The following is a 24,697-nucleotide window of genomic DNA, read 5'->3' on the forward strand; positions in this document are numbered from 1 at the left end:
GGAATAGTCATAAAGGGAGAACTGAATATTTCATCTGATATTTGCAATAGATGTCTTCTTCTTCATCGTCATCATCTTCAAAAATCTCTTTGGATCAAGAATGACTTGATTCCGTTCCAGTTCTACGTGCTCTCAAGTGGCAAATTGTTCAATTTAGTATAGTTTAGTTTAGTTTATTGTCATGTGTACCGAGGTACAGTGAAAAGATTTTGTTGCGTGCTAACCAGTCAGCAGAAAGATAATGCACAATTACAAGTGGGACCGTCAGATTCTGCTATGCATGCTTGACACGGCTGGAATGTGATTAGGTGGGTATTATGGGTAATGGTGTGCACCTTCCACCATTTGCACTGCTGACAAAGACACACAAGGCTCTGGTGGCATTCCAAATGCTCCTTTTCCTTTCTACAAAGTCATGGAACAGGGATTCCCAGCTGACAGTGGAAGTGTTACACCTTTGCAGGGTGGCTTTGAGAACATCCTAGAAATATGTCCACTGTCTGTCTACTCGGTGATGTCGTGCCATACAGAGCTCAGAGTGTCTGGTTCAGAAGCCCAGCCAGGGACATGCAACAATGTAACCTACTCATAGGAGCTGATTGCCTGTAATTAAAATCCAGGGATGTTGACCTGTAGGAGGATGCTAACGCCATCTATTCACCAAAGCGTATTTGAGGGCTATGCGTTGACAGTGGTGATGGTACTTTTCAAGTGCTTCACGTCGAGTTATTGTCATTGGCACTGGTACAATGAAAATCTTGCTTGCAACAGCACTCAAGTACATAGACTCAAAAACACAAATGATACAATACAGTGGAAAGGAAAAGACTGCAAAAACAAGAGATATGTAGTAATAAGAACAGTAATAATAATAATTAGTAGCAAATCATTAGAAATACTAACCCTTGAAAGTGCATGAGGTGGTCGGTTCAGTTAATGAGGTAGGATTAGGGTTGAGTGGGCCAGTTCAAGAACCTGATGATTGTAAGAAAACATCTGTTCCTGAACCTGGTGGTGTGGGACTTCAGATTCTGTATGATCTACCTCATGGTAGTAGTGAGAAGAGGGCATGATCTAGATGGTGGGGGTCTTTGATTATAGAAGTTACCAAATTGATAATAGAAATTATCAAATACTACTTATGCAAAAAACATCCAAATACCAAATAATGGTCTTCTTGCAGCAGATGCCAACACAGCTAATAGTAGCAATTGCACACAGGGTTCAGGAGCAGTATTAGGCAAAATTGTTCCCCAGTCCACAGGTGAAATTGGGACAGGTGAAGGAGATAGCTTTTACGGATCGCCTTGAAGAAGGAAAGAGTGGAGGAAAGGAGCAGCACAGTGGTGCAGCAGTAGAGTTGCTGCCTTACAGCGCCAGAGACCCGGGTTTGATCCTTACTACGGGTGCTGTCCGTACGGAGTTTGCACATTCTCCCTGTGACCGCGTGGGTCTTCTCCGGGTGCTCCGGTCTCCTCCCACACTCCGAACACCTGCAGGTTTGTAGGTTAATTGGCTTTGGTAAAATTGTAAATTGTCCCTCGTGTGTAGGATAGTGCTAGTGTACGAGGATCTCTGGTCGGCGCGGACTCAGTGGGGCGAAAAGGCTGTTTCCACACTGTATCTCCAAAGTAAACTAAAGTAAAAAGAGATTAGGGCAGAGAGACTGAGGGAGAAAATTCCAGAGCTTCGGATTCTGACTGCAGAAGACAAAGACTGCGGTGGCAAAATAATTAAAATCATAAATGTGTGCTAGAAAAAGTTGTAAATTGAGAATTGAAATTGAGCACAGTAACTCAGTGCTTTAAAGGATAAATGTCCTACCCTGTGGAGTTTTGAGGGGCACCTTAATGCAGGGGAAATGTTTAGGAAGAGAGGGGGGATTGCAATGAAAATGCAGTCTTCCGTATCACTTATAGAGTGAGTGGGATAGACATTCTTTCTATTTCTCATCAGTGCCCAGCACAATCCAAATAGAATTTCATGCCCCATCTGATGGAAGATCTCACTGGTACTGACCTGCTGAGTGCTACGAGCATGTACTGATTTTATTACAATACGCTAGGTATACATTATACACATAGTGACAAGTGACAGGGTGACATCAAACAGCTCTTGGTGAATATTCCATGTGTTTTTGATGGAGCATTTGCCCGTGAGGTGTATATGATGAAAACAATCAAAAGTTGCACAACACTGCTGCTTCTCCTTTCGTATTTCCAGTGGCAACAATTTGCCTTTAATGTAATAAAATGCTCCACAATCAGTCGATCTACTATCTATGTACCTACTTCATTCTGCATTGTGCCTTCACTGTATCTCTTCCAGTATGCACTGCTAATAACAAATAACAACTCATCTACGCACGCTTCGACAGGGAGAACACTAATGTGCCTTCTTGGGCACCCATAATCCTCAATGGCTTTGTAATATCACAGAGGCCAATGTCAGTAGATCCTTCAGGAAGATGAACCCTTGGAAAGCATCTAAACCTGATTGTGTGCCGGGCCGCATTCTCAAAACCTCCATGGACCAACTGGCTGGAGTCTTTACGGACATCTTCAACCTTTCATTACTGAGGTATTAGGTTTCCACTTGCTTTAAAGGGCATTAATAATAGAGAAGAGTAAGGTGATGTGACTCAATGACTAACGTCCGTGGTGGCCAAGAGCTTTGATAGGTTGGTTATGGTGCATATCAACTCCTAGCTCAGCAAGTACCTGGACCCAGTACAAGTTACCTACCACCACACCAGGTCAATGGAGGATGCAATCTTGCTGGCTCCCCACTCAGCATTGGACCACTTAGACAATTAAAGCACATACGTCAGGCTGCTGGTCATAGACTACATCTTGGCATTCAAGACCATCATCGCATTCAAACTTGTTACCAAGCTCAGGGGATCTTCACATCCATCTGCAACTGGATCCTTGACTTCCTCATCAACAGAACACAATCGGTAGAAATTGGCAACAACTGAATTTATTATAAACCCACTGACTCCCTCAGCTATCTAGACTATACTTCGTCCCACCCTGCTTCCTATAAAGACTATCCCATACACCCAATACAGGCCGCATCTGCACCCAAGATGAGGTGTTCCATACCAGGACATCTGAGACGTCCTCATTCTTTAGAGAATGGGGAATTCCCTGTTCCATCATAGATGCAGCCTTCATTAGGGTCTCCTGGATATCCCGCAGCTCCGCTCTTGCACTCCCTCCCCCCAGTCGCAACAGGGACAGTCCCCCTTGTCCTCACCTTTCACCCCATCAGCCGTCGCATACAGCACATAATCCTCCGGCATTTTCGCCACCTCCAACGGCATCCCACCACTAGCCACATCCTCCCATCTGCACCCCTTTCCGCTTTCCGCAGAGACCGATCCCTCTGCAACTCTCTAGTTAACTCATCCCTTCCCACCCAAACCACCTCCACCCCAGGTACTTCCCCCGCAACCACAGGAGATGCAATGCCTGTACCTATACCTCCCCCCTCGACTCCGTACAAAGGGCCCCGACAGCCTTTTCAGGTGACGCAGAGGTTCACTTGCACCTCCTTCTACCTCATCTGCTGTATCCACTGTACCAGGTGTGGACTCCTATATATCGACAAAACCAAGTGCAGGCTTGGCAATCGTTTCGCTGAACACTTCCACTCGATCTGCCTAAACTTACCTGATCTCCTGGTTACTAAACACTTTAACTCCCCCTCCCATTCCCACACTGACCTTTCTGTCCTGGCTTTCTCCTTTGCCAGAGTGAGGCCCAGTGCAAATTGGAGAAACCACACCTTATATTTCACTTGGGCAGCGATATGAACCGGGTGGCGCTTGTAATGGCCGCCTCGCCAGCAGTCTGTCTCGTCCCTTCTCTGTTTTTATTATTAGTTAAGTATGTTTTGAATGTTTGTTTTGATGTCTATTGGTATGTTTTATGTGGGCAGGGGGGATCGGGCGAAACCTTTGCCAGTCACTTACCTCCACCGAGATGCGATTTTTCTCAGTCGCATCTCCACCCCCCCCCCCTTTGCGGCCTACAACATGAAGTGGTGCGGCCTTTCCTGGTGTGCGGCCCGGAGCCTCAAGCCGCGGGTGCGGTGCGGACTTACCATCGCAGAGCCTGGGACCTTTTGCCGAAGATCATCAGTGGTTGAGCTCCGACCGCGGGGCCAGTGGACTTGATTCAAGGGCTTGAACAGTGGACCATCGGCAATGGCCCCGTTCAAAGTTCCCGACCACCGATGAACAAAGAAGGAAGATGACTGAACTTTATTGCCTTCCATCACAGTGAGGAATGTTGATTCCACTGTGGTGGATGTTTATGTTAAACTTTATTTTATGTGCTGTGTGTATTTTTGCTTTTTACTTAGTATGGCTGTATGGTAACTCAAATATCACTGTATCTTAATTGGTACATGTGACAATTAAATTGAGTCTTGAATCTTGAATCTTGAATCTTGAATATTGACTTCTCTAACTTCAAGTAACCAGTCTGACTTCTGACCAGTCAGACTGTCCTCATTTACATTTTTTCTCTGTTTGCTTTGTTGTTACCTTCTCCTAGCTAACAACGATCTATTCTAAATATTCCTTGATCTCCATCCCCTTTGTCACATTTTCACACCTTACATCTCCTTATTTCTGTATCTCTCCACTGACTCAGTCTGAAGAAAGGTCTCGACCCAAAACGTCACCCAGCTTCTCTCCACAGATGCTGCCTGAGTTACTCCAGCATTTTGTGTCTATTGTAAGTCAATTGGCTCCAAGTGTGCAGGATGGAACTAGTATATAGGTGATCTTTGGTCGGCGCAGACTCGATAGGCCGATGAGCCTGTTTCCACACTGTACCTCTGTAATAAAAATAATCATAATATTTGATTATTTTGTTGTGTATATTTATTTCCTTTCTCATCCTCTCCTGTAGTTGGGACATCGACAGCTAATCGTCAGTTTGTGCTCTTTAGCTGTCAAAGCAGAAAATGCTACAAACACTTGACTGGCCGGGCAGCATCTATGGGAAGAGACACAGAGTGATGAAAGATCGAAAGTCTGATACACCAACTCTCGCTCTCCATAAATGCTACCTGATCTGCTGATTTTTTGCACAATGTTCCATTTTTATTTCAGATTTTCAGCATCTGCAGTACTTTATAATTCTCTTTCAAAATTCTCTGCTATCGGACTTTGTCTTGCACTAAGTATGCACTTTATCGCGTATCTGTCCAGAGTGGACTGGCTTGATCGTAATCATGTATAATTTTTTTCATTGACGAGATTGCACGCAACGCAAAAAACTTTTTAATTGACCATGATACAGATGGCAATAATAAACGGAACTAAAATGTAATTATATTACATCAACGCAAATACAACCAGAAGAGACTGAAGATAAACAGCTGTCTCCATGACCTGAGGGGTGATTTTCCAGTCAGTTGTAGGCAGGAGATGTCTTTTTCCAGTAACTGGGTGGGAGGTGGAGGTGGAGCCTCATTGTCCATTAAACCATTCAGGAGCCGAGTCACCCACTTGCATTCACAATGGCCTTGCTCTGTAGCTGGAGGCCTGGGTCCTGTTGGGAGATTGAGTTCAGGAGAGCATTGGTAAAAGCAAAGCATTCCAGATTTGGAACAACTGGCAGGCTTAACCCAGAATCCCCTTCATCCAGGATTCATCAGATCCAGCCCACTTCAGCCACTCGGTACAAATAAGGAACTGTAAATGCTGCTTTACAATAAAAAACAGATACAAAGTGGTGGAGTAACTCAGCGGGTCTTCTTTGAGTCCGTTGCAATCTCAGATGTCGTTCTGCCAGTATCTGGCGCAGGTCACAGCTGGTCGGGTCGGTTCAGCCAGGTCCTGGGGGCTGCACTGGGGGGCGTCGTCACACTCCAGTAGGTGGGACATTGTCTGTACTGCTCCACAGCTGCATGTGTCTTCTGCCTGGTAGTTCCATGCTTTCATAAGTGCTTTGCACCTCCCCTGCTCCACTCGTAATCTGTTGAGGGTCTTCCAGGTTGGCCATGGGAGGTCGTGCCCGCTGGCGAGGCATTCAGTCGGAGTGATTCCTCTCTCCATCCAGTCGTGGGCTCGTGTGTTGAGCTGGTTCCATTCATCTTTCCAGATGTTGGTCCTTGCTGTTTCTTTGGTTGTCTGGAGAGGTGGGACTGTCTGCAAGAAACTGGCTCTGGATTTCAGTCGGGGTGGAGGTGCTGTGTGTCCGTGCAGGGGGTGCCTGGTATCGATCTCCTGTGCTCTCCGCTCGTATTGGGCGACGATGGATCGTCTGATATGGGGGGGGGGCAATACCAGCTAGGGCGTAGAGGCACGGGACTGGCGTTGTCTTTATGCATCCCGTGACTCAGCGGGTCAGGCAGCATCTCTGGAGAACATAAATAGATGACGTTTCGATTTGGGACCGTTCTTCAGATTGATTGTGTGTGGGGGGGGGGGGGTGGAAGAAAGCTTGAAGAGAAAAGAGGGGCAAGAAAAAACGTGGCAGATAAAAGATGAACACAGGCGAGAGTGGGTTTGATAGACAGATGCTTGGAGAAAGGCCAGAAGTGAAAATAACCGAAGGTGTGAGACAAAAGAATTGAAGAGGTTGTGAAATCAGAGGGAAGAATGTGGGTGGATGGGGAGGGAGGGGAGGGCAGAAATAGGCACGAGTCCAGGTGGAGCACAGGGAAAGCGAGAGGGGGGAGAAAGGTAGGGGAGAAAGAGAAGGGGGCAGGTTTAGAAGTCACCTACATTTGGAGAATTCAATATTCATACCGTTGGGTTGTAAGCTACCCAAGCGGAATATGAGGTCCTACTCTGTGCTCAGCAAGCTCCAACTTAGACATGTCTTAAGGGGCTGTCCCACTGCGGCAACCTAATTGGCAAGTTTAGGAGAGGTTGAAAAAGTGTCATGTTGAAGACCTCCTTCGATCTCCTTCGATCTCCCTTCGACTCTGTTGAAGACTATCTACGACTACCTTTGACTACCTTCGACTACCCTCGATTACCTACGAATAACATGCCGACCTACTACGACCTACTTCGACTAAACCTACAAGTAAAAAAATATCAATTTTTTTCATGGCTACCTTTTTTTACTCGCGGGCATTTTTCAGCATGTTGAAAAATATGCAGCGACTTAGCTGAGGCCGCGTGTATCCGGGGACTACTCTCGAGCATGAAGGGGAGTTACAAAGACCTCCTAGGACCTGCGTCGATCATGCTGCGAGTATGAGTCGAGCGCAAACTCTTCTAAACTCGCCAATTAGGTCGCCGCAGTGGGACAGCCCCTTTTGACATTGGTAGAGGGAGTAAATAATGGCCTGGATTCCCATGGCTTTCTTCAATAAAGAAACACGGGATCTTTTATGATACTTAAATCTATTTGCATTTCATGTGTACCCTTAAAAGAAAGGGAGGCCTTTCTGATGACTACAACATGCTGCATAACCAATAGTTGGAGTTTGTGTTATCTGACAAGGGCGGATGTTGGTTTCATTTCAGACTTTGTTTGAAAACATTATCTGATTTTAATCCTGTTTAAACTGCAGCCCTCAGGCTCTCTGTTTCTCATCTACTCCTATGTTAATCTGATATGTGCTTCTTCTAAAACCTTTGTGGATTGATTCTTCTAATTTTCACTCACTGACCATTCGGAGGTGTTCAGTCAAGAGGAAAACGTTGCAAAGTCTTGCAGAAAAAGGCCTGTTATCACTGTGTAACTTACAACACTCTATGTTGTAAGGAAATATGAACTATGAAGTGATCCTGCAGGCCCATGTGTAACTCCAGCTACAGGACCCTACTATCGATTTTCCTGCACCCTTGGTTACTCTGGCTTTTTGTGTATATCTTCGGTTAGAACCAGCATCCTACACGAGTGGGTCTAATTAGGCAGTTTCTTCTGAAAATTGGCACAGGCATGGTGTGACAAACAGTCTCATTTGGCCCTGAATGATTTATCCTCTAATTGTTTGTGAACCTTTAAGTAGGCATTACCAGTGGTTGGGATCTTCAAAATGAAACTGTGATGAACTATGAAGGACCCTCTTCCTTTGTTCTATGTTTAAAATATATGAATTATGAGTTGATCTGACTGATAACACGGAAATAAAAATGCGGCAGATATTTTTTACATCGGCATTACGTTATTGGGGTCTGACACTTCCAGAACCCAACAAGTTAATTCACAAATAAAAACGTATGTGTTCATTTAATTACTGCCCATTCATATTGCCCATGGGAGGCTTTTTCGGCCAGTTGAGAGGGCACTTAATAGTCAACCATATATTCGTAGATATGGCGTCAATGTTGGAAAAGGATGGATGGTTTCCTCCCTGAAAAACATCAGTGGACCAAATGAAAATTTAACCCTTCCAACAAGTGTGAATCTAAAGCATCCTGTGTTTATTACGCCGACCAGAATTTGAACAAAACAAAAAACCAAATGTCCATAGTTTGTGTATGAATGTGGTTCCCCACCTCAGGAACTAATTACTTCAGGTTTTGGTAGCGTAATATTGTAATAAATATCAGTGCTTGTGTTCCAACTATAATATGATGCTAGCCTTTACAATTTTTCTTTTTATTATATACTTTTTCATATTGTTAAGCATGAAATGCCAGGATGTGTTGTGACAGATGTTAGCTCCATATCTTTGTAAAAAGTACCTTCCATTAATCTCATCCATATCTTTGATAGTTCAATATTTCCTTACAAAAAAAAAATAATTGTCTTCCCATAACTCGTTTCATGTCCCTTTTTAGAACTTTACTAGATTAAGTGGGACCCGTTGGGTCCCATGTTCACACGGGAGGGCTGGTCCCCCAACACAATATTCCACCTCTCCACCAATTCCAATATTGCTGGCCAGTGGGAGGAGGGGGCTTTCTTTAGCGCTAGTGTGGATGTTGTGGGCTGAAGGGACTGGTTTCCAGAGGGATAGTATAGACATTGTGGGTCGAATGGATTCTTGGGCTGGCAGCTCCGTCACTCAGGCCTGGTGGGCTGGCAGCTCAGTCACCCAGGCCTGGTGGGCTGGCTGCTCAGAAACTGCCAGAAATTCTGCCCAAAACAGGTGAGAGACTCTGTGAGAGAGAAGGAGGAGAGGGTGGAGAATCAATTTTAGACATTTTTCATCTTTTTCTGCAGATCACAGAGATGAAGGAGGAAAGTCTATCCTGACCTGGATCTCACAGGGAGCAAATGAAGGGAGGGAGAAAAATACTGGGGTGAGGTTTAATACTTGCAGGGGGAACACTTACTGATGGGCTGAAGGGACTCCTGGGCTAGTACAGGCCTGATGGGCCAAAGGGGATCTTTTTTTTAAAATCTGAGTGAAATGCACTTTTTCTGGACTTTTCCTGGCCTGGCACGGGCCCTTTAGGCCAAAATGCTCCTCCTGGGCTAATACAGGCATTTGGGGCAAAAGGGACTGGTTTCTTGGCTAATAGGGGCATTGTGGGCCGAAATTAGTGGTTTCAGGCAGGCCAAACAACTCATTTCATTTCATTTCCAATTGCATTGTAGTTTCAAGCACAGGGCAGGCCGAATAGCTCGTTGCATTTTCATTTCACTTCCATTGTCATTGCAGTTTCAAGCACAGGGCAGGCTCAAGCCAAACACTGCTAAGGGTACAGTGGACTAAAGGTACAGTGCTTTAGTAAAGGTACAGTGAGCTAAGGGTACAGTGGACTAAAGGTACAGTGCTTTAGTAAAGGTACAGTGAGCTAAGGGCACAGTGGACTAAAGGTACAGTGCTTTAGTAAAGGTACAGTGCTTTTTGTTTATATAATAAAGGTGCAGTTTAAAGGTCAAGAGGTAGCAGCTGTTGTGAGTCAGATACCTGCTGATTTCTCCCAGCAGTTTCTATTGTATTATACTTGTATCGGATCCAGGGTAAGGCGGGAGAATGACAGCCAGAGCAGTGTACTGTTCGGGATGTCAGATGTGAGAGGTCATGGTGTCAGATGGCCCTCCAGACGTCCACATCTGCACCAGGTGCAGCGAGATGGGGCTCCTAAGGGACCGTATTAGGATCCTGGAGCAGCAGCTCGATGACCTCTGTCTGGTCAGGGAGAGTGAGGAGGTCATAGAGGGGAGTTATAGGGAGGTGGTCACTCCAAAACCTCGGGAGAGAGACACGTGGGTCACGCTAAGGAAGGGCAAGGGGCAGAGGCAGGGACGAGTGAGTACTCCAATGTCGGTACGCCTTGCAAATAAGTACTCCTGTTTGAGTACGGATGGGGGTGACAGCCTGCCCGGGGGTAGCGATAGTGGACGGGCCTCCAGCACAGAGACCGGCCCTGGTGCTCCGAAAGGTAGGGACAAAAAGAAGAGGGCAATAGTAATTGGGGACTATTGTTAGGGGGTCGGATAGGCGATTCTGTGGACACAGTCGGGAGACCAGGATGGTGGTCTGCCTCCCTGGTGCCAAGGTCTCGGACGTGTCTCAACGCGTCCAAGATATCCTGAAATCAGAGGGAGAGGAGCCTGAGGTCGTGGTACATATAGGTACCAATGACATAGGTAAAAAAAGGGAAGAGGTCCTGAAGGGAGGATTTAGGGAGTTGGGAGGAGAGTTAAGGAAAAGGACCAAAAAGGTAACAATCTCAGGATTACTGCCTGTGCCACGCGACAGTGAGAGTAGGAATGGAGCGAGGTGGAGGATAAATGCGTGGCTGAAAGACTGGTGCAGAGGGCAGGGATTCAAGTTTCTGGATCATTGGGACTTCTTTTGGGGAAGGTGGGACCTGTACAGAAAGGATGGGTTGCACTTGAACCCGAGGGGGACCAATATCCTGGCGGGGAAGTTTGCAAAGGCTACTGGGGAGACTTTAAACTAGAATGGTTGGGGCGAGGGAGTCAAATAGAGAAAGCTAGTACACAGAATGGGAGGCAGGAAGCAGAAAAGGGAAGCACTCGGGCACAAGAGGAGAAAGAAAAAAAGGAAATAAACAGAGAATAAGAGGCGGAGGGTTTCTTAAATGTGCATATTTTAATAGTAGGAGCATTGTAAGAAAGGTGGATGAGCTTAGAGTCTGGATAGACACCTGGAAGTATGATGTTGTGGCGATCAGTGAAACATGGTTGCAGGAGGGCTGTGATTGGAAACTAAATATTCCAGGATTTCGTTGCTTCAGGTGTGATAGAATTGGAGGGGCAAGAGGTGGAGGTGTTGCATTACTAGTCAGGGAAGATATTACAGCAGTGCTTTGGCAGGGTAGATTGGAGGGCTCATCTAGGGAGGCTATTTGGGTGGAACTGAGTAGTGGGAAAGGGGTAGCAACACTTATAAGGGTGTATTATAGACCGCCAAATGGGGATCGAGAATTGGAAGAGCAAATATGTAAGGAGATAGCAGATATTAGTAGTAAGCACAAAGTAGTGATTGTGGGAGATTTCAACTTTCCACACATAGACTGGGAAACACATTCGGTAAATGGGCTGGATGGTTTGGAGTTTGTAAAATATGTGCAGGATAGTTTTTTGCAGCAATACATAGAGGTACCTACTAGAGGAGGGGCAGTGTTGGACCTCCTGTTAGGAAATGAGACGGGACAGGTGGCGGTGGTATGCGTTGGGGAGCACTTCGGGTCCAGTGATCACAATACCATTAGTTTCAATATAATTATGGAGAGGGTCAGAACTGGACCTAGGGTTGAGATTTTTGATTGGAGAAAGGCTAACTTTGATGAGATGCGAAATGATTTAAAAGGAGTGAACTGGGACATTTTGTTTTATGGGAAGGATGTAGAAGAGAAATGGAGGACATTTAAAGGGGAAATTTTAAGAGTACAGAATCTTTATGTTCCTGTTCGGTTGAAAGGAAACAGTAAAAATTGGAAAGAGCCCTGTTTTTCAAGGGAAATTGGACATCTTGTTCGGAAAAAGAGGGAGATCTGCAATAATTATAGGCAGCATGAAGTAAATGAGGTGCTTGAGCAGTATAAGGAATGTAAAGAAAGAAATTAGAAAAGCTAAAAGAAGACATGAGGTTGCTTTGGCAAGTAAGGTGAAAGTAAATTCAAAGGGTTTTTACAGCTATATTAATAGCAAAAGGAAACGAGGGATAAAATTGGTCCATTGGAGAGACAGAGTGGACAGCTATCTGCAGAGCCAAAAGAGATGGGGGAGATATTGAACAATTTCTTTTCTTCGGTATTCACCAAGGAGAAGGATATTGAATTATGTGAGGTAAGGGAAACTAGTAGAGTAGCTATGGATACTATGAGTTTCAAAGTAAAAGAAGTACTGACACTTTTGAAAAATATAAAAGTGGATAAGTCTCCAGGTCCTGACAGGATATTCCCTAGGACATTGAGGGAAGTTAGTGTAGAAATAGCCGGGGCTATGACAGAAATATTTCAAATGTCATTAGAAACGGGAATAGTCCCCGAGGATTGGCGTACTGCGCATGTTGTTCCATTGTTTAAAAAGGGTTCAAAGAGTAAACCTAGCAATTATAGGCCTGTTAGTTTGACTTCAGTGGTGGGCAAATTAATGGAAAAGATACTTAGAGATAATATATATAAGCATCTGGATAAACAGGGTCTGATTAGGAACAGTCAGCATGGATTTGTGCCTGGAAGGTCATGTTTGACTAATCTTCTTGAATTTTTTGAAGAGGTTACTAGGGAAATTGACGAGGGTAAAGCAGTGGATGTTGTCTATATGGACTTTAGTAAGTCCTTTGACAAGGTTCCTCATGGAAGGTTGGTTAAGAAGGTTCAACTGTTGGGTATAAATGCAGGAGTAGCAAGATGGATTCAACAGTGGCTGAATGGGAGAAGCCAGAGGGTAATGGTGGATGGTTGTTTGTCGGGTTGGAGGCAGGTGACTAGTGGGGTGCCTCAGGGATCGGTGTTGGGTCCTTTGTTGTTTGTCATGTACATCAATGATCTGGATGAAGGTGTGGTAAATTGGATTAGTAAGTATGCAGATGATACCAAGATAGGGGGTGTTGTGGATAATGAAGAGGATTTCCAAAGTCTACAGAGTGATTTAGGCCATTTGGAAGAATGGGCTGAAAGATGGCAGATGGAGTTTAATGCTGATAAATGTGAGGTGCTACACCTTGGCAGGACAAATCAAAATAGGACGTACCTGGTAAATGGTAGGGAATTGAAGAATACAGTTGAACAGAGGGATCTGGGAATAACCGTGCATAGTTCCTTGAAAGTGGAATCTCATATAGATAGGGTGGTAAAGAAAGCTTTTGGTATGCTAGCCTTTATAAATCAGAGCATTGAGTATAGAAGCTGGGATGTAATGTTAAAATTGTACAAGGCATTGGTGAGACCAAATCTGGAGTATGGTGTACAATTTTGGTCGCCCAATTATAGGAAGGATGTCAACAAAATAGAGAGAGTACAGAGGAGATTTACTAGAATGTTGCCTGGGTTTCAACAACTAAGTTACAGAGAAAGGTTGAATAAGTTAGGTCTTTATTCTCTGGAGCGCAGAAGGTTAAGGGGGGACTTGATAGAGGTCTTTAAAATGATGAGAGGGATAGACAGAGTTGATGTGGATCAGCTTTTCCCTTTGAGAATAGGGAAGATTCAAACAAGAGGACATGACTTCAGAATTAAGGGACAGAAGTTTAGGGGTAACATGAGGGGGAACTTCTTTACTCAGAGAGTGGTAGCGGTGTGGAATGAGCTTCCAGTGGAAGTGGTGGAGGCAGGTTTGTTGGTATCATTTAAAAGTAAATTGGATAGGCATATGGATGAGAAGGGAATGGAGGGTTATGGTATGAGTGCAGGCAGGTGGGACTAAGGGAAAAAAGATGTTCGGCACGGACTTGTAGGACCGAGATGGCCTGTTTCCGTGCTGTAATTGTTATATGGTTATATGGTTATATGGTTAAACAGCTCATTGCATTTTCACTTCATTTCCATTGCCATTGCAGTTTCAAGCACATTGCAGGCCAAACAACTCATTTCATTTTCATTAAGGGTTAACAAATCATTTATTCAAGTACATTGCATACTCACAGTGTACTGTAGTTTCCCAGCTCAGACAGAGAGTCGTATCCTCTCCCTCGCCATCTTGCAGACAGACTGAGCCACGCGCACACTTCCGGGTTTTATTGTCTCTCCTCCCTCCCACCAGAAGGGGCGTGGCCTTCATGGCCTTCATGGCCGTGATTGACGGGAGAGAGAATCTCAAGATTTTTTAAACGCTAATAAGTTTTTTATTTTTCGTCGATGGGAAAAATCCTCGGGGACTGCGCAGCGGAGGAGGACTCTGAGTAAGATGGTCAAAAAATCACAGCCATATGTGGTAGCGGTTTTTCTAAAATCAAAGTACAGTGCAAACAGGAAGTGGACAAGATGAGATTTTTAATTATATAGATAATTAATGGAATACTTTTGAAAAACAGCAGGTAATCAGCCCAATAAAAGCCGTGTAACTGAGATCAGATAATCTGTTTTCTAATTCTAGCTGAGAGATAAATGTCGACCAGGATCCGACGTATAACTAACACACTGAACTTCAATAATGGCAAAAGAATTTGCACAAGATCTGAGTGAGGAGACAGATTTTGTTCTCACATTCCTGCACCCTTCAGTATTAAACTGCAGTTACGCCTAGTTTTTGTTCCCATATCTTTAGAGTGAGCCTTGAACCTGGAACCTGTTGATCACTTCTATCTGTGGCAGCAGATAAACAAAAGCAGATAGCACTATACATAAGGTACACAAAATTGCTGGGGAAACTCAGCGGGTGCAGCAGCATCTATGGAGCGAAAGAAATAGGCGACGTTTCGGGCCGAAACCCTTCTTCAGACTGAAAACGTCGCCTATTTCCTTCGCTCCATAGATGCTGCTGCACCCGCTGAGTTTCCCCAGCAATTTTGTGTACCTTCGATATTCCAGCATCTGCAGTTCCCTTTTGAACAGCACTATACATAAATGATTTTGCACATTGTTACCTATTTGGCAAGAGACTCAAGTGTTTTATTGTCATATGTCCCAAAATATAATAATTAAATTCTTACTTGCAGCAGCAAGTACTATTATTATGTTACGTACTATTCAGTACGTAACATATTAAGCAAAAAGAAGTTCAATAAGTTAAAAAAACCAATATGGTGCAAAACAAAACAGAGCCCAAAGTCCCCAATACAACTAGTTCCTAGCTTGGAGTTTGGTTGGAGTTTGTTGCGTTCAATGGACTGATGTTTGCTGGAAAGAAGCTGTTTCTGAATGTAGACATTACAGTTAAACTCTTATACCTTCTTCCCAATAGGTAGAGTGAAATGAGAGTGTGGCCAGGGTGGTGTGGATCCTTGATGATGCAGGCTACCTTTTGAGGCAGTTATTTACCAAGTCTAGGATTCCATGTTTTAAATTTTTCCAGACAGACCCCTTGATTCCTTTAGTCCTAAGAGCTAAATCTTACTATCTCTTGAAAATATCCAGTGAATTGGCCTCAACTGCCTGGCAGAGAATTCCACAGATTCACAATTCTCTGGGTGAAAAAGTTTTTCCTCATCTCAGTCCTAAATGGCCTACCCCTTATTCTTAAACTGTGACCCCTGGTTCTGGAATCCCCCAACATCGGGAACATTTTTCCTGCATATCGCCTGTCCAATCCTTTATGAATGTTTTATGTTTCTATAAGATCTCCTCTCATCCTTCTAAATTCAAGTAAATACGAGCCCAGTCGGCCCATTCTTTCATCATATGTCAGTCCTGCCATCCCAGAAATTAACCTGGTGAACCTGCGCTGCACTCTCTAAATAGCAATAATGTCCTTCCTCAAATTAGGAGACCAAAACTGCACACAATACTCCAGGTGTGGTCTCACTAGGGCCCTGTAAAACTTCAGTAGGACCTTCTTGCTCCTAAACTCAAATCCTCTCACAATGAAGACCAATAGAGTGCCATTAGATTTCTTCACTGCCTGCTCTACCTGCATGTTCAGAATATCATTTAGCTCCAGCAATTGGATATAATATTTATTTCTGCATCACATTACATTCCACACCATTGTAATGCCAAGAATTCTGTTACAATCAACCCCAAAAATCTGGAAAGTATTCCTGGGAAGAGTCAGGAAAGCACTTTAGGAATAAGCTTGCAGTAAAATGAATCAAACACAAAACCAGACAGGCATCTTCCCCATTTACTAGCAATGTTTGGCTGCTATCTTTGGCTGAATCTAAATTCATTAATGTGAATTGGAGAACTCTCAAGCATGCTGGATGTTGGTGGGTAATCAAATGATAGTCGATTGGGGTCACAACTCCTGCGTCATTTAAAATCTCAGCCCAGATGTGGGTACGTAGCAATGATGCCAAACAAAATTCATACCTATCAAACTTTATGCACTTTGCCAAAAGGACATTGAATTCCTATGGAACAGCTTCACATTCAAAGAATATCCCAAACATTTTCTGTGTTCACTGTTGTAATGCTGGGAATATAACAGCCAATTGTACAGAGCAAGCTCCTGTCAAAAATAGCACTGTGACAATGACTGTATCATTTATTTATTTAGGGATATTAGATAAATGATAGGATGTGTTGGAAGGAACTGCAAATGCTGGTTTACACAGAAGATGGACACAAAACTAAAGTTCCGTCTGAAGAAAGGTCTCATAGAAACATAGAATCGTAGAAAATAGGTGCAGGAGTAGGCCATTCGGCCCTTTGAGCCTGCACCTCCATTCAATATGATCATGGCTGATCATCCAACTCAGTATCCTGTACCTGCCTTCTCTCCATACCCCCTGATACCTTTAGCCACAAGGGCCACATCTAACTCCCTCTTAAATATAGCTAATGAACTGGCCTCAACTACCTTCTGTGGCAGAGAATTCCAGAGATTCACCACTCTCTGTGTGAAAACATCGAACTGAACTGAAACATCACCCATTCCTTATCTCCAGAGATGCTGCCTGTCCCGTTGAGTTACTCCAACATTTTGTGTCTATTTTAGATAAATGATAGCTGGTGCATCTGGGAAAGCATCCCTACTCTTTGGGATAAAACTATGGGATATTTTACACTTACCCAAGAAGGCAGGCGGGTCTTGGTTTGACATCTCATTTGATAGATGATACCACAGTCAACATTGCTGAAAAGAGTATTGTCATGTGGTACACGATCTTGTCATGTGGTACACAAAAGGACACTAGGAACTGGAGTATCTCAGGAGCTGGAGTATCTCAGCAGGACAGGCAGCATCTCTGGAGAACATGGATAGGTGACATCAAAGATCTAGTATCCTTCTAGTATCTAGTATCGTGTCGAGACCCTTCTGGTGTCCTGCTGTGAACAAATAGATTGCCTGCGTTTGAACAGAGTCAACTTTAAATAGTATCTTGCTGACCTTTGAGCATTTCACCAATCCACAGGGGAAACAAGGTGAAAGAGCACCAGTTACTCATAGAGGAGGGGACAAGTTACGCAACATACCTATAATGAGTAGGTCACTCAATCACTGGTCTAGGTTGCTTGACTTAAGTAGAAAAACCAACTCAAAACAAATTTGGCATTCAACTGTGTAAGAAGGAACTACAGATGCTGGTTTAAACCGAAAATAGACACAAAAACCTGGAGTAACTCAGCAGGACAGGCAGCATCTCCGAAGAAAGGTCTTGACCCGAAACGTCACCCATTCCTTCTCTCCAGCGATGCTGCCTGTCCCGCTGAGATACTCCAGTTTTTTGTGTCTATCTTTGTGCGTTCAACTGTTTTATAGGGGGTAAATTTCACCGCTCAGGCATTAAAGCCCAAGCAAAAAAACGTATAAAGTGAGCATCGCACATATGTAATGAGAGTTTGAAAAGCAAGTGTACTGTGGAGCTGAAGTGGGGGTGGGGAAATGAGGCTTTGGTATTGACAGGCAAGAAATCAAAGGCACCATTTGCCTTGCAAATGGTCCCAGCGTACTTTTGTCTCTTGATCATTATTCTTAATGGACTCTTAGCCTCCCTTTGATGCTCTGGAGGTTTGCAGCACCTTTTGTCTGAACTCCTCCCCGCATTTAGTCATCAGTTCCGAGCCAAGACGCATTTCCTCAGGGAAGCATTAAAGTTGCAGATGTTGACAGAGGAAAAGCAATTTCCTTGTTAATTTAACTCTTGTTGGTTCATTACTGTGCTGTAGTCATAGACTAGTCCCTCTGCTCAGAGTTTTGGCCTGTGTCTTGCTGGATTCTAAGGAAACCGAGGCATGATGTTTCTATGAAAGTATCATTGGCCAGTCCACCATGGGTGCTGATCTCACCACCATAGAAGGCATCCAGAGAAGGTGCTGCCTCAAAAAGGCAGCCAGCATTATCAAAGACACACACCACCATGCCCACCAAAGACACACACCACCATGCCCATGCTTTCACTTCATTCCTACCATCGGGATGAAGTCTGAAAATCGTGAACTCTGGGGTCAAGAACAGCTTCTTCCCAATAATCATTAGGCTCTTGAACATGACAAATACTAACTATGAACTATGATTCATTTTGGTTCCACTAAGGACTTCAGGCTTTTGGGGATTTTCAATTGATGTTTTTTTTTTGTTTGTTATGTTATCTATGTGTAATGTGTTAGTTTAGTTTAATTTAACTTTGAGATAAAGTGTGGAAACAGGCCCTTTGGCCCACCAAGTCAACGCCGACCAGCTATCACCCGTACACTAGTTCTATCCTGCACACCATTTTACAGAATTGCAATTTTGCAGAAGCCAATTAACCTGCACACCTGCATGTATTTGGAATGTGGGAGGAAGCCGGAGCACCCAGAGAAAACCCACGCAGTCACAGGGAGAACGTGCAAACTCAGAGCAGACAGGACTTGTATTCAGGATCAAACCCGGATCTCTGCCGCTGTGAGGCAGCAACTGTTGCTGCTCCACTGTGCCGCCTCTGTTATGGAGATACAAGTAAGAATTTCATTGTTCCTTTGTTGGTACATATGAGAATCAAATACTCTTGACTCTTGTTGACATTCCTAATGCAGTACGAAGGGCATGCTTTCCTGGGGGATATGGTGTTTTTCAGGTGAGACAGAAACGCCATCAAACTTTCTGGTGGATGCAAAGGAGTACATGGCACTATTTCTTTTCAGGGTCGACCATATTAGCAGCAAATGAAAGCGAGCAGGCTCTAGTGGAGCGTCCATGTTGGAGCAGTCATTTTGAAAGGGAGTGGTGCCAATAGGTCAAAGTGCTTGCGTTAGTGAATGCCGCAGTTCGGTGGAATAACATTATTAGGCAGGATATAGGGAGGGTTAAACTGGGAGCAGCTGTTACTATGTAAGTCTATATCAAACATGTGGGAGTCATTTAAAGACCAGCTGACTAAGTTCAGGGGCGGCATGTTCCAGTAAGGAGGGGAGACAAGGATGGAAAGGCGACCTTGGATGACTAGAGAGGTTCTAAATTTCGCCAAAAAGTGAAAGAATGCATTTGTAAGGTTCAGGAAGATGAAATCCGACAGGACCTTTGAGGAAAGTAAAGCAAGCAAGAAAGACTTCAAGCAGGGAATTAGGAGGAGCAGAAGGGGTCATGTAATGACTTAGCAAGTAGGATTAAAGAAAATCTCAAGGCTTTTTATACATCTGTCAAAAACAAGAGGGTAATTAGGGACCACTCAAGGATTAAGACAGGAATTTCTGCTTAGCATCAGAGGATGTAGGCAAAGTACTAAATAAGTATTTTGCATCTGAATTCACCAAGGAGAAGTGAGATCAGTGTGGAGAATATTAACATGTTCATACATTTTCAGTTCAAAACGGAGGTGGTGCAGGGCCTCTTGAAGAGTATTAAACTGGATAAGTCCCCAGGGCCTGATGGGATCTTGAGAGAGTTTATTGAGAGAGGCAAAAGAGGAGATTGCTGGGATATTGACAAAGATATTTGTGTCCATTCCAGCCACAGGCCAGGAGCCAGAGAACTGGGCAGTAGCCAATGTTGTTTCTTTGTTTAAGAAGGGAAATAAGGATAATCCAGGAAATGATTGATAGGCTGGTGAGGCTCACATCAGTGGTAGGAAAGCCAGTGGAGAGCATTCTTCGAGATAGGATTTAATCAATTTGGAAGAGAATGGGATAATTAGAGACAGTCAGCATGGTTTTATCCGTGGCAGGTCATGTCTTACAAACTTGATTGAATTTTTGTAGGAGGTGACAAAGGTAATTGATGAGAGTTTGGCCGTGGATGTTGGCTACGAGGGTTTTAATAAGGCATTTGACAAAGTGCCTCATAGCAGGCAGATTCAGAGAAGTAAGGTGCATGGGACATATGGTGACTTGGTTGTTTGGATTCAAAACTGGTCTACCCTTAGAAGACAAAGGGTAGAGATCGTCTTCTTGTTGCGAATGAAACATAAACCAAAGGAATAGTTAGATCTCAAGCCGGGTGTTGAGCAGCCGGGTTGTTGTCTCTGAGTCAATGTCAGCCAGGCCCTGAGCTCCATTTGGTGGTTGGTAGAGCGGGCACCCAGAGATGACATGGTTGGCTGTCTGGTGTTCTGCTCCGCATTCACAGGCTGGGCTCTGGCGGAGCCCCCATCTCCACATGCTGGCATTAAAACGCCCAACTCCAGTACGAAGTCTGTTGAGCTTCACCCATGCTCCTCTGGGGAGGTCAGACCCTGGACAGCTTTTATCTGGTGAAGAGATGCAGCTGTGTAATGGAGATGAGGTTGCCTTCCACTCCTGTGTCCACTTGGTGGCTATCCAGTGTGCTTTTGTCTCAGTCGGCTGGATGGAAGCTAGGAGTTGTTTTCCATGTGGAGCAAAGGGGTGACGGGACTCCAGTCGGAGTGGCCTCTGCTCTCTGTTGAAAGCCTGCTGGAGGAGGTGATCTAGGTCCATGGCACGACGAGATAGTGCCAGAGTTGCTGCTTGCCTTCGGATCCCTGCAGGCGGAATGCCTGCAAGTAAAGGGAGCTGCTCGACTGGAGTAGGTTGAAGGCACCCAGTGATGGTTCGTAAGGTGCTGTTCAGGCTCGTGTCTACCAGGCTAGTATGTCTACTTCTACTCCCTACGGGTGCGCAGTACTCAGCTGTGGCATACACAAGAGCTGAGGCAGAGGTGCGAAGAGTTGATGGACTTGCTCCCCAATTTGTTCCTGCCAGGCTTCGGATGAGGCCGCTACGTATATGCCATGACCTTGTCGCGGAGACCAGCCAGGTGTTGACGGAATGTAAGCGACCTGTCCAGCTTTACTCTAAGGTAAGTGGGTGTTTGTTGGACGTCCAAGCGCCTGTTGTTAATGAAAACAGCTAGCTCTCGCTTAGCTTCCTTGTTGTTTAGATGGAATGCTGTTGACACTGTTTTGCCTTCACTCAGCTTTAGATGTCACTGTCATAGGTATACTGCCAAAGTCCCCATGTCTTGACTCAAGGAGTTTCCGATTGTCTTCCACTCTTTGTGTCTCATCAGGATGGCTAGATCGTCAGCATACCCATATTTTCCAGCGATGGTCTCTGGGAGGTCATGGATGTACACGTTGAAAAGCAGCGGAGCCAAGACAGATCCCTGTGGGATACCATTCTTCAGTCTACGTAGCCTACTCTGCTGTACATCACTGGTCTTACGTACAAAGCTGCGGTTTGATATCAGCTCCATGACATAGCGTACCATGCGCCTGTCTGGCAGCACCTGAAGTAGCTTTGCAGTTAGTCCCCGGTGCCACACGGTGTCATAGGCAGCTGTCAGGTCTATAAGAACAGCTCCTGCCTTATCATTTGCCTCAAAGCAGTCCTCGATGTCTTGGGTGAGGAGGGTTACCTGATCTGGTGTAGGTCGACCTTGGCGGAAACCAGTCTGCTCGTGGGGTAGTTGAGGGTCTATGATGGGGTTGATACACCCGTGGATCAGCCTCTCAAGGAGTTTGTATGGGATGCAGAGGAGCAAGATGGGCCGGTAGCTTTTAGGATCATCCTCTGGCTTGTTCGGCTTCGGGAGAGCGATGACAGTTGCACGACGCCAGATCTTCGGTATTTTGCACTTCTCCATGGAGGTCGACAGGTGCTGTCGGATCCCGTTGGTAGCAGCGTCTCCAGAATGTAGTAGAAACTCCGGCTGTATGCTGTCAGATCCAGGGGCCTTTCCTTCTTTCAACATCTTGAATGCTGTGGCCATTTCCTCGGAGGTGAAAGCCATTGTTAGGTCCATATCCACATCAGTTTTCCATGACTCGGCCACCTCTTTGCTCACTTCCCGCGAGAAATCACGGTCAGAGTTTGTGAATCGACCATTCTTGACTAGTTGAGATTCGATTGCGTCGGTGGTCACTGGGCTATTGCCGGGTTTGGATGTAGCTCTGCCGGGCAGGCGGTTGACTGTCTGCCATGCTTTACGGCTCAAGTGGGTGAAGCTGATCGATTCAACCGTCTCAATCCAGCATTCTTGTCGTTTCTCATCCAAGCGTGTAAGCAATGTAGTGGCAGTGGTTTCAGAATCCTCTTTGGTGCCAGCAGCAGTACGATCTTCGTATAGCTGTTGACACTCATCATCCCAACATGGAATGTCATGCCTCTGGTAGCCATGGGGGATGGTTTTCTTGCCTGCACTGATGAGCATATTGCAGTAGGCTTGGTAGGAAGAGCCCAGGTTGGTACTGTCTGGGGAAGGAAGGCCTGAGGCGGCTGCATTGGTAAGTTGCTGGAACTTATCCTAGTCGGCCTTGCGGAAGTTCCACCGCTTCACAGGTTTGCTCGATGTTGGTGCAACCAGTGGTGTTGTGGTGATGAGTGATGGTCGGTGTTGTGACCGTGGGAACCTCTACTGAACCCGGCACGTTGGTGGCTGATGGTTCTTTGTGTTACTGGCAAAGGCTAGAGCTGGGTTTGTACCAGTGTTCCAGCGGGCTGAATGGAAGCTGTTTGGCTCCTTTGGATCATACAGAAGCCTGAGGTCATTAGCAGATGCCCAATCTATGAGGCCGCTTCCATCACTATTACATCTTGAATAGCCCCATTCGGTGTGGCAGCAGTTGAAATCACCTGAGTATACACAGGGAGGGGTGAACACTGGTATGGATGTTGTAGCCAGACGCACTGGGGGAGGCTTGTACACATTGATGATGGTGACCTCCTGGACCTTCACTGCAAGCCATTCCAGATCTGGGTCTTCTGCAGACTGCCCATCTGTAGCCCAATCTGTGTCATCTCTGATGAAAGTGGCCAGACCATATTTACTACTTGGTGTGAAAGTAGCTAGTGTGAATTCAGGAATTGCAAGGGTAGGGATGGAATGATGTCATCCTGGCTGGAGGTCTGTGGCCAGTGGCGTTCCTCAAGGATCAGTGCTGGGAATTCCAGCTTCAGCTACCTTCAGAGGAGGTAGTTAAGGCAGGTACTATCACAACATTTAAAAACATTTTGACAGATTCATGAGGAATATGGGCCAAACGCAGGCAGGTGGAACTAGTGTAGGTGGGCCATGTTGGTCAGTGTGGGCAAGTTGGGCCAAAGAGCCTGATTCCACACTGTCTGACTATGATAGTTGATGGTTCGGCAAGAAAGGCCCGCCCCGAAATGTCACCAATCCATGTTCTCAGGGTTGTTCCCGCACTTTGTGCCTATTTGTTTAAACCAGCATCTGCAGTTCCTTGTTTCTACACCAAGACAGTTGAAGATCAGGTTCTGCTGCACAGACCTAGCATGCATGCATTTTCCCTTCACCTCACACCTTCACCCTCCCACACACATGCTGTGACCACCCACTCACTGTGAACACGAACATGTACACATTCTCTACCTCAGTTCAGCTCAGCTCCCCTCCTCCATCTTCCTCACCCCTGATTCCCTACTTCATTCACCCTGTCTGGTCACATTCCCATGACTTTCCCACGACTGAAGTTAAGTGGCAAGCAGTTTAAGAAGGAACTGCAGATGCTGGAAAATCGAAGGAACACAAAAATGCTGGAGAAACTCAGCGGGTGCAGCAGCATCTATGGAGCGAAGGAAATAGGAAACGTTGCCTATTTCCTTCGCTCCATAGATGCTGCTGCACCCGCTGAGTTTCTCCAGCATTTTTGTGTACCTTAAGTGGCAAGCTCATAGTTAACTGATTCATCTTCCTCTCCCATCTCAAACAATTGAATAACAATTTATTGAACAATAAATTGTTCCTTGAAGAAACATATGTCAGGATGTGATTTAAATTTTATAAGGTGGTGTGCTTTAAGGTAAATTAAAACAAAACAGAAAGAAATCTCCTTAATGGATGCAAAACGGAAAGAGTGATAGTGTTAAACCAGTCGCAAGAATACAATATGATTTAGGTGCCTTTTTTAACACTTTACTTTCAGCAGTCTAGCAGCTGGTGAAATCTTACTAACTAACTTCTCCTGCTGTGATTTGTGTGCTACACCCCATCCCAGCAGCATTGTGGCCCAACACCTAACAACTGTCTCATTTGCGGTAATCTGCTAAATGATTAATGTAATTAAACACCATGTCACTAAACTTTCTTTTGAAGTGACAGTTGTTCTGACGCAGAGCAGAAAACTGAGGACCAATATTATTTTGGCCTAACAATGGTGACTAAACTTTCGGCTGTCTGGTTTCTTACCTCTGGAATACCGTCCCTAAACCTCTTTCCTCCTTTCAGACGATCCCAGAAAACTATGGTCAAGCCTTTTTTCCACCACATGTGCTTCTTTGTCAGGTTTTGCCTGCTCACAAATCCTGCAGAGTACCTTGGGACACCTTGTTGCATTAAAGGCACTTTGTAAA

At 45.0% G+C, this 24,697-nt stretch overlaps 1 long non-coding RNA gene across 1 annotated transcript; it reads right to left on the minus strand.

The window, feature by feature from the left end:
• Positions 1–5,286: 5,286 nt before the first annotated feature.
• On the minus strand, positions 5,287–24,697 carry LOC116970685. The gene is made up of 2 exons (XR_004411263.1): positions 24,534–24,697; positions 5,287–5,570 (listed from the first exon to the last, which is right to left on the minus strand). It is a non-coding gene; the product is annotated as an uncharacterized LOC116970685 (long non-coding RNA).

Source organism: Amblyraja radiata, chromosome 3 (genome assembly GCF_010909765.2).
Source record: "Amblyraja radiata isolate CabotCenter1 chromosome 3, sAmbRad1.1.pri, whole genome shotgun sequence".
Classification (NCBI taxonomy): domain Eukaryota; kingdom Metazoa; phylum Chordata; class Chondrichthyes; order Rajiformes; family Rajidae; genus Amblyraja; species Amblyraja radiata.